Source organism: Canis aureus, chromosome 26 (assembly GCF_053574225.1).
Source record: "Canis aureus isolate CA01 chromosome 26, VMU_Caureus_v.1.0, whole genome shotgun sequence".
Classification (NCBI taxonomy): Eukaryota; Metazoa; Chordata; class Mammalia; order Carnivora; family Canidae; genus Canis; species Canis aureus.
The window spans coordinates 38,864,607-38,877,624 of NC_135636.1; the positions used below are offsets into that span (position 1 = coordinate 38,864,607).

The 13,018-nt window shown below is 43.0% G+C and overlaps 1 protein-coding gene across 8 annotated transcripts in view; it reads left to right on the forward strand.

The window, feature by feature from the left end:
* CD40 (CD40 molecule) overlaps window positions 1-13,018 on the forward strand; it is a 30,795-nt gene that overhangs the window by 3,802 nt on the left and 13,975 nt on the right. The window contains exon 2 of one of the 8 annotated variants that reach the window (XM_077873425.1): window positions 7,520-7,645. The exons of 5 other annotated variants lie outside the window; for them this stretch is intronic. The gene's annotated coding sequence lies outside the window, so the exon portion shown is untranslated. Of the gene's footprint in view, window positions 1-7,519; window positions 7,646-13,018 lie in introns of those variants that run through there. 2 more of the 8 variants (XM_077873426.1, XM_077873430.1) reach the window with 2 other exon arrangements.

Genomic DNA, 13,018 nt, shown 5'->3' on the forward strand with positions numbered 1-13,018 from the left:
TTTAGTTTTCATCTCTTGGGCTTCCTTTGATCTGTGGCAGTTCTTTAGTCTGTCTTTGTCCTTCATAACCTTGACATTTCTGAAGAGTACAGGCCACTTATTTTGTAGAACAGCCCTCATTGGGACTTGTCTGATGTTTCTCCATTGTTAGATCCACGTTCTACACTTCTGGCAGGAATACACAGAAGTGGTGATGCTGTGATGCTCTGTCCTTTTCAGCCAGCAATTGTCCTTTAACGAGAAACCTCTGCAATATTATGTGCATACATACATTATTATGTGCAGGTGAAATGATTAATATCTCTTCTTTCTAATTCCCAAAGGATTCACATGACCCAACAGAGGCCAAGAAATTCTTCATTCCTACATGCTGGTGTTGGAGGGAGTCCTTGCCAATAGGTGACAAGGGAGGAAAGAGGCACAGAGAGTGGGGTGATTGCCAGCCTGCCTGGGACCTGCCAGTATGGCCCTGGGCATCTACCTGGTGTGCCATGTACACAGAACTCCGACACTTCAACCTTCTTAGCTTAAACCTAATCAGGGAATTTACCATTTACAAGACCTGAGTGGATCAGAACATAGGCTGTAGAATCAGACTAGCCTACATTCACAACTCTGCTCTACTACTTCCTAGCTGGGCAGACTTGGGCATGTTCTTTAACCTCCATGACTCCTTTTCTTCATTTGTAAAATGGGAATAGGAATAGTATGTGCCTCATAAGGTCAACATGAAGCAAGTTAAATGAGGTAATACTTATCATGCATAACGCTCTTAGAATCGCGTCTGGCTTATCGTGTAGGATATCCTGATGTATTATGACCCCATGGTTTATGTCTTTCTATAGATTTGTTTGTGCTCACAGTTTGCTAGATATCCCTAGAAAACAGAGGCTCTTAGGTTTTCATGGGCTACTCTGTTCACAAATGGAATAAATTGAATAAATATTGCAGGGGAGTGGTCAATAAATCCTTGTTCCCCAGGACATTGGAGTGGGGGTGGAGGGGACTTTGTTGTGATATTAAGTTCCTGGTGAACCCCAACTGAATTAATAGCTCCTCAGAGTAACATTCTGCCAACAAAGTGGATCAGATTGGGATGGCCCCCACTTGACAAGTTCTGTTGTATGTTGAAAGGAGCAGCTCAGGGAACTGCAGAATAGCCACCCTATGATCCCTCCCAGCCATCAGGGAGACCAGCCTCTATAACACACCCATCGATGTCAGTATAGCTTTGTACAACTGTGGAAGTCAGAGTAGTGACTTCCTGGAGATATCCATATCCTAATCCCTGGAACCTGTGAATATATCCCCTTACAAGGCAATGGGGGCTTTTGCAAATGTAGGTTAAGGATCTTGAGATGGGGAGATGATCCTGGATTATCCAGGTGGGCCCAATGTAATGTAATCACAAAGGTCCTTAGTAAAAGGGTCAGTCAGAGAAGGAGATGTGGTGATGGAAGCAGAGATTGACAGTAGGATGAGGGGTAGAGAGGAAAGTGGTAGTTAGTGGAAGAAGTTACTATACTCCTGGCTTTGAAGGTGGAGGATGGGGCCATGAGCCAAGGAACACAGGAGGCCTCTAGAAGCTGGAAAAGGTGGGAAAACAGATTTCCTCCAAAGGCTCTAGAAGGAACACAGCTTTGTTGACTTATTTTTTCTTTTTTAAAATATTTTTATTTATTTTTTCATGATAGACATAGAGAGAGAGAGGCAGAGACATAGGCAGAGGGAGAAGCAGACTCCATGCTGGGAGCCCAATGCAGGACTTGATCCGGGATCTCCAGGATCATGCCCTGGGCCAAAGGCAGGTGCTGAACCACTGAGCCACCCAGGGATCCCCTGTTGACTTATTTTTAACTTTTGAGTTTCCATCCTCCAGAAAACTTAATAAATATATTTTTTCCCTTTCTAATGTTACCATGGTTTACTTTTCTCCTTTCTTTTTTTAAAAATTTTTAAAATTTATCTATTTATGATAGTCACGGGGGGGGGGGGGGGGGACAGGGACACAGGCAGAGGGAGAAGCAGGCTCCATGCACCGGGAGCCCAACGTGGGATTTGATCCTGGGTCTCCAGGATCACGCCCTGGGCCAAAGGCAGGCGCCAAACCACTGCGCCACCCAGGGATCCCTACTTTTCTCCTTTTAATAATACCGATTTTGATGTATGATGCCAATTAGATTCCCTCTTTCTCCAAGCCATTTCAACACCAAATAACCCCCAAATCATTTTTGTATCTCTTCTTTATCATATAATAGTCTCTTTTATAAGAGGATTAAATTTAGTGTTCTCATTAATTTCATACCATTTCCTATTTTTTTTTAAGTTTATTTTTTTTTTAGAAAATAAAAACCCAATGTGGGGCTTGAACTCATGACCCTGAGATTAAGAGTTACATGCTCCTCTGACCGAGGCAGCTAGGTGCTCTACTTTTTATTGATTCTATAATATCTTTTCCTTTTTGGGGTCAATTCACATTGTTTCAATTATTATTCTAGATGGCACATATTTAGTTGTTTTATTTCCAGAGCCATGTGAAATATATTTATGAAAATGTTTAAAAAATAATTATCTTTGATGCTGGTAAGTAAATATTGTTTGTGCTACTCAGATCACCAGGGCAATCTGACTAATGCCTCCCTTCACTTGAAATTCTTAAAGGATACATCTCCAAATTTGCCTACATATGTTGGGAGTACAGAAATAGAATATAAGTATAATAATCATAAAAATGGTTAAGGATGATATCAGAGAGTAGGGACAGGTCAGCCAAGTCTTGGGCCACTGTTTCCTGGTGATTCTGATTCAGTGAGTCTGGAGTAGAACTTCAGAATATTTAAAAAACAACAACTCTCATCCCAGGTTTACAGACCCCTAAGCTTGGTGATTACAGAGATAACATACCTCAAAGTCATTTACCATGTTTCAGAATCTCTCATAAATTACCCAAACTGGGGATCCCTGGGTGGCGTAGCGGTTTGGCGCCTGCCTTTGGCCCAGGGCGCGATCCTGGAGGCCCGGGATCGAATCCCACATCGGGCTCCCGGTGCATGGAGCCTGCTTCTCCTTCTACCTGTGTCTCTGCCTCTCTCTCTCTCTCTCTCTCTCTCTCTCTCGAATAAATAAATAAAATATTTTAAAAAAATAAATTACCCACGGGATCCCTGGGTGGCGCAGCGGTTTGGCGCCTGCCTTTGGCCCAGGGCACGATCCTGAAGACCCAGGATCGAATCCCACATCAGGCTCCCGGTGCATGGAGCCTGCTTCTCCCTCTGCCTGTGTCTCTGCCTCTCTCTCTCTGTGTGACTATCATAAATAAATAAAAATTTATAAAAAAAATAAAATAAAAAAAAATAAATTACCCAAACTGAGAATGTTAAATCTCAGGACACTTTTGACTCAGGGTGTGACCCTGGGGTCCCCAGATCAAGTCTCACATTGGCCTTCCTGCATGGAGCCTGCTTCTCCCTCTGCCTGTGTCTCTGCCTCTCTCCCTCTCTATGTTTCTCATGAATAAATAAATAAAATCTTTAAAAAAAAAAGAATGTTAAATTTCTTTTATGAGGGTTGGAACTGGATAACTGGCCAAGTCAGTAGAGACAGAATCTGAAGGACGAATGTTTCAAATTCAAAACTTAGTGATGTAAAGCAAGCATTTTATTCTTGTTCATTGTTTCTGGGAACCAGGAATTTGGAAGGGCTTGGTTGGGCAGTTCTGGCTCCCTCTTCATCAGACAGTGGCTGCCTCTGGAATAGCAGGGGGCTGGAGCAGCTGGAGGCTGGCTGGACATCCTTCTCTCTTCACATGACTTCTCTGCATGGGCTAGTCTGGGCTTCCTTACAATACGGTGGCTTCAGAGCAGTTACGCTGCTTCATGGAGTATGGAGTTCAGGGCCCTGGGAAAGCAGCCGAAAGAATCAGGCCAGACCTGTATTCCCTTTTCTGACATAGCCATGGAAGTCATATGCCTCACGAGGCTGGCCAGATTCAAGGCCCCCTCTCAATGGGAGGAATAGCAAGGGCTCACTGTGAGCAGAGCTTGTGGATGGGAGACAAAGCTGTGGCCACCTTTGGGGAATACAGTCTGCCATGGAGCTATCCCTCGTTCCCATATCCAGTGCACCAGATCCATCCCTCTAATGTTTCTCAAATTGGTCCCTCCTGACCAACCACCTAGTCCAAGCTATCATCACCCCTAGCTTGCACTACTTTGCTTGTCTCCAAACTAGGCTCCTTGCTTTCACCTTTTCTTCTCTCCAGTTCTTTTTCTTCTATAGCTAGAATATTTTTATATAACGGATCTGGTTGTCTCTCCCCATGGTTCTTGGGATAATGATAAAGCCACCCTGCCTTCAAGGCCGTGCAAGATCTGGAATTTTGCCATCCAGATGTATATTTTGCCAAGGTCCCCCTTGCTTTCCAACATGCAGCCCCATTGGTGTCGTTTCAGGCCCTACATTCACCACATTATTTCCACCTCAGGGTTTTTGTACCTCCCATTCCCTCTGCTTAAATACTTTACTAACCTTTTTCCTACATCTCCATCCTCCCTTCTCTGTCACCTCTTTAATTCATTCCTATTCATCCTTAAGATTGCAAAAATTAATAAAGGGAAACCTCAGCTATTGTGGAGTTGGGAAGCACTGAAGGGGAAGTACTCACCCACAAACTTTCCTATGCAGCTTGTTTCACATTCCTGGGCAGGAAGAAGTTCACTTGGCTACCCCAGCAGGAGGAAGGAAGATTTTCTCTTCACCCAGCAACATCCTAGCCCATGAGAAACTTCACAACTCATTCAATGAGGAGCCATGACCACCCTGAGCTTTCTTTCAAGGGATTTTTGTTCAGAGCAGCCCCTTCCAATGTCCTCCTTTTTCTTCATACAGCAATGTTACTCTGCTTTGGGCTCCAGAATTGCCTGTGGTTTGCCATAGCTTGCATGTCTCAGATTGCAATTCCTCTGTGATTCCCAAATAAACTCATTTGGCTAGTAAAATAACTGGATGTTTTATGTTTAAGGTTAACAAGATTTTCCTTAAATCTGACTCTTTGTCCCTACTCAGAGTGGAAAGACAGTATAGCATGGTAGCTAGGAGCACAGACCATGGATTCAGACTACTTGGTTACAAATTCTAGCTCTACCATTTATTCACAGTGTGATTTCGGGCTTGTCATCTAACCTCTCTGTGCCTCAATTTTCTTCTCTGTAAAACAGTAAGAGGACCTCTGAAAGGATTATTGTGAATGTTGCTGAGTTAACATCTGTAAAACACTTAGAACACTTTGTGCCTACCATGTACTGCACAGTAAGCATTAGCAAGCTGGTAGTGGTTTGTCATCCTGATGCACGGCTCTTGTAGGAATATGCACTTCTGTCTTGAAATTACTCTTCCAATCAGAGGTCAGTGAATAGGATATGAGGGGAATCTTGGGGGTATCTCTTAATCTGTGGCTTTGGACTCATAGCTGAGGATAAAGGGGTCCTAAATATTAAGCAGGAGGCTTTAACCCAGGGTTCATGAACTTGGATGGGAAGAACCTACCTCCTTATTCTCACTTACCTCTAACCGAAATGAAGCATTTCCTTCCATTATGAGTGTAAGCAACAAATGGTGGTATTAGTAGAGCCTGTTAAATTGTCTCCAATAGAAATCACAGATATTTCCTATCACATTACAGTTATTGCAGATGTCTTGAATTATCATTTGCACTCATCACTACTTTGAAATTATGGAAATCTTAGACTTGCCACTAGATCTTATTATGTAATCCATTAACGAAGAAGCACATACAGCGCTATGGTGCACATTTGTCTTTTTAACATTTTGATGACTGTATTTCAATATAATTGGTTTTCTTTGTATCTCCATTAATCATATTTTATGCATTCACAAATGTTTTCCTAAGAAGGGTCTAAAGACCTCTCCATATGTTCAGGGGACTCCACAAGACACACACACGCACACACACACACACACACCATACACATTCACACTCACACACAAGAATCCTGCTCTAAAGAAAGTAGTTAATGCCTGGGATGAGAAACTCTCCTTAGGGCATACTAAGAGGTGAATGCTTTCTTTGAGTCAGTCACTCTCCGAGGAATATACATATATATACATAAATGCAGGTGAATATATATTATATATATTATATATATATGTATATATATACACTCTTACTTAATCCAACACCCTAAGAGGTAGACATTATTACTGTCAACATTATATAGGCAAGAAAATTGAAACTCAGAGAGGTTGGATAAATTACCTAAGGTCACAGAGCAGTATTCTAGTGGTAGAGTTTGTGCTTTTAGTGCCAGTATCCTGCTTCCATAGAAATCTAGTCCTTCCACTGTCCTGCAAAGTAATTATCCCATTCCTCCACTTTGCAGATGTGGAAACTGAATCTCAAAAAGTGTTAAGTTATTTTTCCCACAGCTAAGCAACAGAGTCAGGATTCAAACCCACGTCTGCCAGGCTCCAGAGCCCACGTGTCCCATTGTGCCCTGCAGAGTTAATTAAAGGTGCTGTGGAAATGCAGCTTTGGAGAGCTGATGGTTTATCGGATATATGACTCAGGAGGACCTTTTCATGCCATCCGTCAGGATTAGACGGTTTGGAAAGAAATGACTGCTTTTACTGCTCTTACTGTGGGGTTACAGAGCAGTGCGGGGCGCATCTTCGTGGATGTGAAATACACACTGGCATTTGGGAAACTCCATTAGCCACTATTGTCTAGAGAGAGAGTTAAAGGGGAAGCAGAAGATGTAAGAATACACAAGTAGGAAGTTCTGTATCGGGCTTACACTGAAACGGAAAGCACTATTATTTTGAAACCATTAAAGATGAAGTTGGTAAGGATCAAAGTGGTCTTGTGACCTGTAAATCTAATGAAGTGAAAATGAGGTAATGGTATGTTTTATAACCATTGAGGGTCTGAGAAGCTGGAAATTATCTCAGCATGAATAGTATAAGGGAACAGGGAACAATGGAAGCCATCTAGAAAAGGATCTTTATTCAGCTTTATTTATAGCAGGTATTCGTCTTGTCTTTCAACATGGGGACTGCAAAGGAGCTTGTTTTACCTTGCTGGATGTGTGAAAATACATACATAGCATAGTCACAGTCCCTGCTGCTTCCTGCCATAGAACCCAGCATGTACAAAGGAGGGAAAGGTGGAGGGTGCCGCGAAGGGGGTCCCGACTAGCTGGCGCTGGGAGATGGGGTAGCAGGCAAGGGGGGGTGGAGAAGAAAAGAAGAGTCTTCTCATAGTTGCCCAACCCCTATTCTCTAGACCTGAGCTGTCTGACTAGCTGTGTGTGACTATTCACATTTATTAGGAGTAAATGAAAGAAAAAGTCCACTTCCTTGGTTGCACTAACCATATTCCAAGTGCTTAATTGGCACATGTAGTTTCGCTAGTGGTTCTCACGTTGGATGCAGATATAGTGTTTCCATCATCACGGAAAGTTCTGTTGGAGAGCATTGATAAATACTCAATTCCTTCTCTAAGTCTAGGGGTATTCAAATTCCAGAACAAGTGGAACCTGATGACTGTGACATCTCTGGCCCATGGGAAGACAGAAGATGAGAGTCTTCTGAAATGGCACATGAGTCCCACCTTCCTATGTGACCTTAGGTGAGCTACTTGTACTCTCTAGGATGCATTTTTCTTATATTTCTAGTAGTAATGATTTTTTTAAAAAGATTTTATTTATTTTTTCATGAAAGGGGCAAAGAGAGGCGGAGACATAGGCAGAGGGAGAAACAGGGAGAAACACTCCCTGCAGGGAGCCCGATGTGGGACTCGATCCCGGAACTCCAGGATCACGCCCTGTGCTGAAGGCAGACGCTCAGCTACTGAGCCACCCAGGAGTCCTTCTAGTATTAATGATTAATATAATTTTCTACTGATTATTTTGAGGAAATGATATACTTAATTTAATCCTTGTAATAACTGTGTGAATTTTACAGAGAAGGAATCAGAGATTAGGAATCTACTCAAGGCCACAGTCAAGAGCAGAACCAGGTTTTTGACCCAGACCTCTGACTTCAGAGGTCACATTCCTATTCATCAAGCTATACCACCTCCATTGCTGGTTCCTCATCTGCAAACCAAGGAGTCTTAGTTGAAGTCTTGCAGAAACAGAAACTGAGACAAGGATTTGAGTGCAAGTAGTTAATTTGGAAGATGACCCAAGTGCAAGTAGTTAATTTGGAGTGGGGAAGTGAAACCAGGAGGGAAGGAAGCCATCGCAGGGTGGGTTCATATGCTGGTTACGTCATGGACAACTGAGGATTAATCTTAATGGGGGAGATAGTGTAGAACACACACCTCTGAGTTATGCCACCTAAGGGAGGAGGGAACTGGGGTGTTCACTCACCAGCTCTTTGTCTGTCAATAGTAGAAGGCTGCTCCCAGGGACATTCCCCCAGGCACTTCTGTCCTGGACCCCTCAAGAGCTAAATATGTTCTTGTGGCCCAAAAAGGCCCTTCAGGAGAAGATCGCAGGTGCTTGAAGGAGGGATGGAAGAGTGAATATGGAGGGCATTAAAGTGTGGTACCAGCAAAACGTTACCTATGGGATTGTACTAAGTGCTCTTTTTGTTCTAACAAACTAATGGCTAGTGGTTCTTGGTATTAGGTATTTTACATCATAAAATTTAAAATTATAAAGATTAGCAGTCTTCCAGAGCATGGTTATGGGGAGAACCTGGAGGTACAATTAGACATCTGAGCTGATATTCAAGGTGTGTGACATAGTGAAGAGTTAATATTGAAACCACACAAAAAACTCTTAGTTAGGGCTGGGACTTGCCTGGTTCAAAACTATAACCCTACAATGTGTTATGTAGTGGTTGCTCGATGAATAATTGTTGCATGAATACATGGAAGAATTAAATTGATAGGGAAAAGATATTTGGTAAAACAATGGGCAAAGGATATCTACAGTTAGTTCATGAAAGAGGAAATCCAGATGGCTAATAAACATCTGATAGGATGCTTAATTTCACTAATAATTAAGAAAATATAAATTAAAGCCCATGGGCTCTCATCACCCATTAACTGTCAGATATTAAAATGAATGATAACATCTAGTGATAGAATGAAAAGACCTCTTCATATATGTGAATTTCCCAAGTGTTTTGTAAATACTGTTCTCATTCACAATATACATACCTACAAATTCCACTTCTAGAAATCTATTCTATAGAAATATAAGCACAAATGCCTAAGCATATGGGTACAAGTACATGTTGTCACAGTATGCTGCGCAGTGGTAAAACCTGGATGCTGCCTAGTCGTATGTCAACAGAAGAACAATTGAATCAGTTGTGACAAGCCCATATCATGGAATATTACAGAGTAATTAAAAAAGAAATGTCAGATCTGTGTCTGCTAACCTGGAATGATTTCCACAATAGAGATATTTAGAAAAAAAAATAGATGTATACAGAAGTGGAAATAATACATATGATATGTTACGAAAAAACATAGAACAGGAAATCTAGGATATCCTCAGGAAAGAAAAATCTGAAGGTACATATGGACAAGGACAAAAAGGTGATATGTACAAATAAAGTGTTCGTTTAATTTTGGAATGGGACCATGGCTAAATTTTTTATCTGTTTTAAAGTATCTGTTTCATACATATATCTTGAGCAGGAAAGGTTTGATTACTCACTGGGGTTTGGTTATATGGAAAGATGTAGAACTGTATCTTTTGATTCTGATTCCCAAATTTTATTTTATTTTCCCCATTAATCCATTGAGAAGAAGTTGCCCTGAGGTTTCCTCAGGGTTTGGGATTCCCTCTCTCTCTCTCTGTCTCTCTCTCTTTTTCTTAAAAAGATTTTATTTATCTATTTCAGAGAGAGACAGAGAGAGAGAGACTATGAGCAAGGAGGAAGGGCAGAGGGAGAAGCAGACTCCCCACCGAGTAAGGAGCCCAACACGGGCCTCAATCCCAGGACCCCAGGATCATGACCGAGCTAAAGGCAGACACTCAACCAACTGAGCCACCCAGGAACTCAGAGTTTGGCATTCTTAAGGCGCTCAGGCTTTTGACTTTTGAGGATATTTCTCCTATACTATTGGGCCAAGAAAGTATCTGCTTTCTTTAGTTCTGGGGCTCTGCTGTATGCCCAAAATTAGGAGGAGGAGGGGAAAGGAGAGAAAGGCTACCCTGCACAGAGAACTATAACTAGTGTTAATATTGTGATGGAACATTGCAGTACAAATGGATTACTTTGGCTGTTTAGCGTATGAGCACCCATCCTATTTGCTGGGAATGGTGGTGGGGCAGGACCCACCAGGGGCCAGGAAGGCACAGATAGTTATTCTTACCCCCTGGCAGCCAGAATATGGAGTGTAAACCAAGCATGGCGATTCTGATATTCCTTCCCAAGATGTTGAACCTGGAGGGAATGACGCTCACATTCAGAGTCACTTATTGAGGGGTGGCTCAGCGGTTTGGCGCCTGCCTTTGGCCCAGGACGTGATCCTGGAGTCCCGGGATTGAGTCCCACGTCAGGCTCCTGGCATGGAGCCTGTTTCTCCTTCCTCCTCTGTCTCTGCCTCTCTCTCTCCCTCTATCATAAATAAATAAATAAATAAATAAATAAATAAATAAATAAATAAATAAATCTTAAAAAAATAAAACATGCCCTCCTTCAGCAGGATCTTTCTTTGAAAACAAAACAAAAACAAAAACAGAGTCACTTATTGATTATATTAGTTATCTACTGCTTTGTAAGAAATTACCCTAAAACTTAGAGATTTGAAATAACAAAACATTTAGGAGCCCATAAAACTGCAGTCAAGGTGTCAGCTAGGCTTCACTTAACTGAGGCTTAACTGGAGCTGGAGGGTCCATTCCTCTTACATGGCTAATGGCCAGAAGCTTCAGATGCTTGCCATGTGAGCTTCTCTTTCTCTTTTTAATATTTTATTTATTTATTCATGAGAGACACAGAAAGAGAGTCAGAGACACATAAAGAGGGAGGAGAAGTAGGCTCCATGCAAGGAAACTGATGCGGGACTCAATCCTGGGGAATTGGGGATCATACCCTGAGCCAAAGGCAAACAAATGCTCAACCACTGAGCCACACAGGCATCCCATTGTGAGACTCTCCATAGATTGCCTGAGTATTCTCCTGACAGGATGGCTGGCTTCCCCAGTGGGCCTGATAAGAGAAGGAAGAAGAGAGGAGGAAGAGGGAGAGGGGGAGGAAAGCAGGGAAGAGGGAAGGTGAGGGAGAGAGACAATATTCTACAAAGCACATAGGCCACATAAAATCTCAGTTTTATGACCTAATCTTGGAAGTGACATGCTGTCACTTCTTCTGGATTCTGTTGGTTATGCAGACCAACCCTGGCACAGTGAGGGAGAAGACTACAGAAAGATGTAAAGACCAGGAGGTTGGGGTCACTGGGGGCCGGCCATCTTGGAGGTTGGCTAAGACAGAGCTGGTTTGTAAGACTTGTTCTGTAGCAGAGTCTTGATTATGTCCCATCTCCCACGGTTGCTACTGCCGAGTTTGGTCCTTCAGCCTTCCCATCAGTTCTATGAGCCACCTGACACCCTCCAACAATGTTCTCTTCTACCTAAGTTCACCAGCTCTGTCTTCTCTTGCTTTCCATAATGATCTTGACTAGAACAGGTGCTGTGAGAGAGGACAGCAGAGGGGAAGGTGGGTTGCATCACAGGAACTCACTGTAGATAAGGTTATTAGAGAAGGCCTCTCTGTGGTGGTGCCATTTGCCTTGAGTCCTGAATGGTGAGGAAGAGTCAGCTGATGAAGGATGGGGGCAGGGTGCCTTTCAGGCAGAGGGAACAGCACAGACAAAGGCTCTGAGATGGGAACTGAGAGGCCTGGGTGACTGAGGTGTAGTCAGCAAGTGAGTGAATGGAGGGAGTGGTCAGCAGAAACCATATCATGCAAGATCTTGAGGCCATGGTAAAGAATTTGGATCCCTCCCCCAACTAAGCCATCTCATATTCCAGACGTCAGAGCCTGAGAAGGCTGAGGACTAGACCTGAGGTCTAGGAATCAGGATCAGCCAAATCAGTAGGTGTCTTTCACCAGATAAAGAATGTCCATACCTTGTCAGCTCACCCATCTATTTTGCTGGCTCTTGGGTTTTAATTTATGGTTGGGTTCTTTTCTGAGCTTCTTAGTTTTCTTTGATAAATCCCACCCCAACTATGCTGAGCTGATAGAAGAAATTTTGCAATTGGGCCTGGGATTTTTAGCTAGAGAGCCTGGTCATCTGGTGGAGATGAGGAACTCCCCAGTATGAAAATGAGCAAGTAGATCCTGATGGATCCCTTGCAGTCTCATTACTTTATAAACCCACATCATTCAACAACTTGCTTGGCCTTCAGCATGTGCCTGGGCTCTGTGTGGACATCAGGCTACTAAGATCTTCCTCCCCAAGAATCAAGTTAGGTATGAATGATGGCCCAACATAAGGATTACTGAGTGGGAACTCCTTGTTACTTAGGAATTGATATTATGTCCCACAGCCCAAAGCAAATAGGCCCTGTGTACCCTGCATTCTAAATGGAGCCAGATGCTCTCCCTGCAAGGTTTACTGAAGAGGGCAGAACTGCCCTCTACTTCCTGGCTAAAAGCTCACTTTCCTCCTCCTTGCTCAATTATAATACTGGAGAGGGAGGAGTTCTTTGGTTTTATTGAGGAGTAAAGTGTTTATGGTGAAAGATAATTCCCTTCTCTCCCCTCTATAGTTGGTAGTCTTTTCTGGAGATTGAAGGGTGATGACAAGAAGAGGATGCTGGGATATTGTTCCCCAATGGGGGTCTACTTGGCAGTAGACTTGCTGATGTTCCCCCATGCCTGTCTGTGTAAGGGAAAAGAGAGGTGGAGAGAGGAGTCACTGTGGAGTAGCTGGCCAGGATGTGTGAGCTTCTCTGAGTCAAGGAGACCCTGCAGTAGTTAGCTAAGCTCTTTGGCATTCCACCCAACCAGGCTGATTGCTGAGCAACAG